At 32.4% G+C, this 2,975-nt stretch overlaps 1 pseudogene; it reads right to left on the bottom strand.

The window, feature by feature from the left end:
* Positions 1-82: 82 nt before the first annotated feature.
* On the bottom strand, positions 83-201 carry LOC111741128 (annotated as a pseudogene).
* Between the last annotated feature and the right edge of the window lie 2,774 nt (positions 202-2,975).

The following is a 2,975-nucleotide window of genomic DNA, read 5'->3' as shown; positions in this document are numbered from 1 at the left end:
GGTGAGGCAACCTTTGGTTGACCTCACAGATTGCAAGGACCTCGTCAGCTTACAATCCTTTATTTTTTATTTTTATTTTTTACGCCTATAGCACCTGGTCTTCCTAGGTGGTCTCTCATCCAAGTACTAACCAGGCCCGACCCTACTTAGCTTCCGAGATCAGACGGGATTCGCCTTGTTCAAGGTGGCATGGCTGTGGACTCTGCTAGATTTTTTGATGAAAGTTCACACCTATGCTAATCAAATCTTCATGTTTATATCAGTCAGGGTTCAACCAGAAAGGCAGAGCCAGTAAAATTACATTTATATAAATATTAACATTTGTATTTACATATAAATTTACCTATCTGTGGATTTATTACAAGAAACAGCCTTTGCAAGTGTGGATTTGTGAGGCTGACTAAGCAAGTCAGAAGTCTGTCAAGCAGATCATCAGGAAGAAAAGGTCAGGGTGAAACTTCACAGGAAAGAGCCAAAGTTTTGCACACTAGGCTTTCCTCTGCCTCACAACTTTCAGTCCTGCAATAAAACTTCAATCAATTAAGTCGGACCCACCAAAGAGAAAATCCCTGTTTAAATTCAACTCATTAGAGACTTTAATAAATTGCAAAACCCCCTCACAAGATCCCTTAGGTTAGTGTTTGGCTGACTACCTGGGAACTCCAGCCTAACCAAGTGTGTACATCATAAAGCATCACAATGCCCAACAAGGAGCCTATTATACCTAACTTTATCTCTAACTTTTTAGCCTGTGGAAATGCGAAAGACAATTAGTGAATTTTACTTTTTTGAAAGAAGTAGATAACACTTCCATTGACTATTTTGCATTCTTGCCCACTTTTCCACATAGTCTCTCTCTTTTTGGATATCTAGATCAAACACAAACCCAGACATTCGGGAGTGACATTTATTTTTCTTGGTTATTGAGAGTTTTCCCCTGTAGCTCAACCATCATTGTTCTCTAGCATAAGGGTGATAAATGAATATACTTAGGATACACAGACTAGACTATACCACTTAGGACACAAAGAGAATTGTGTAATATAATTACAGTAAGTTAATTCGAAATAAGCTACACCTCTGTAATTCAAGTGAAGACATAGGAAGAAAAAAATGAGAAGCCCTTAAATCTCGCTATGAACAGAGCAGAAAGGCCGAATATATGTTAGCAAACAGGATTTTGATTTTGTAAAATACATGATCAATTTTGGCAGTACTGACATGTTAATAATATGAACGCTTCTGACCAGTGAATAAGATATATTTCTCCATTTATTTAGGTCTTATTTAGTTTTTCTCAGTTGTCTTATATTGTTCTCAGTGTACTCTCATTCATCTTTTTGTTGAATTTCCCTTAGTATTTTTTGTGCTATTGTAAATACTATTTTCTTTACATATTTTAAAATCTGATTTTTCATTGCTAGCAAATAAAAATATCATTGATAATTGAATATTTATCTCATATCCTTTAAATTTTATAAACTCACTAATTAGTTCTAGTAGCTTTTTTAAGATCCTTCAGATTTTTTAAATAGATGGTTATGTTGTCCACAGATAAAAGCAGTATCACTCATTTGTGACCAATCTGAATAACACATTTCTTTGTACTATGAGATTGCAACCTCAGTACAATGTTGAGTAGAAGTCATAAAAGTGGACAACCTAATTTTATTCCTGTGGAAAGGCAACCGTAGACTGAAAAAATAATCTATATATCTGTGCTACTTTCCAACCAAGGATATCTATCCTAAGTAATACTGCTACTCAATAATTATTAGACAAAAACTCAATTTAATAATAGATCAAAAATACAAATGGGCACTTCAACTGCAAAATATTGAATGGCTGGTATCAAAGTTGCTCAATACTTTGCTCATCAGTAAAATGCAAATTAAAATCACATTGAAATATCAGTTAGAAGATTAAAAGGACTAATGATATCAATAATTGGCAGACACTGGAAAACATTTGTTTTTGGTGGGTATGAAAGTTGATTAAAACCACTTTGTCAAACTTTTTATTTATAGCCACTGAAGCTAAGCATTTTCTGATTTCTTCACTCAGAAAATTCAAATATATATATGTATGTATGTATATATATATATATATATATATATATATGTATGTATGTATATATATGTATATATGTATGTGTGTATATATGTATGTATGTATGTATGTGTATGTATGTATATATATGTATATATAATGTAATATATAAATGTTATGTATCTATGGAAATAAGCACAAATGTTTACTCCCCTCATCCCCCAAAAAATGCACAGGATTGTTTATAGCAGCTGTATTCAAAATTTTTCCAAAACCAACTGAATTACTCTTCAAAAGTAGAATCAGTAATAGAACCATGAAACAGTTATACAATCAAATATGACATAGTAATAAAAAAGAAACAACCACTGCTACACAGAACAATATTAATGAAGCTTACATGTATAATTGTGAGGAAAATAAACCATAATCATAGAGTATATATTGTCTGATTCTGTCTTGGGATGTTCAAAAGACAAAGCTAATATAGGTGATAGAAGCCAGAATAGTGGTTATTAAAGTAATTAAGTCTCAAAAAACTTCTATGCTTTCTTAAAGTATATATTTATATTTCTGCAACTCTTTGCAGAATCAGGACTATTATATTTTTCTGAACTGCCAAACACCAAAGAGATAAAACGGCATGAAAAATATTTATGCCTAGACACAAAATATGAAATATCAAAAACATACAAGTCAAAAAGGTGCTTATTAGTAAACTAGTAAAACATAACACTAAGTAATTCAAGCTACCTTAGGGAAAAATAGAATTCATTTGGAGTTTATCACAGTTTCCCAATAGATTATAGTTTGGAGATACATGGTTAGATAAAATATATGAATTAACAAAGCTCGAAAAACTGGGCAGCAGGAACCATATCAAAGTCCAGGCACAGAAACATAGCCTGTGACACACACATGTCGTT

The sequence above is a fragment of the Pteropus vampyrus genome, unplaced genomic scaffold (assembly GCF_000151845.1).
Source record: "Pteropus vampyrus isolate Shadow unplaced genomic scaffold, Pvam_2.0 Scaffold73, whole genome shotgun sequence".
NCBI classification, from domain to species: Eukaryota; Metazoa; Chordata; class Mammalia; order Chiroptera; family Pteropodidae; genus Pteropus; species Pteropus vampyrus.
Note: the sequence above shows the minus strand (reverse complement) of the source record. Positions and strands in the feature narration are given on the sequence as shown.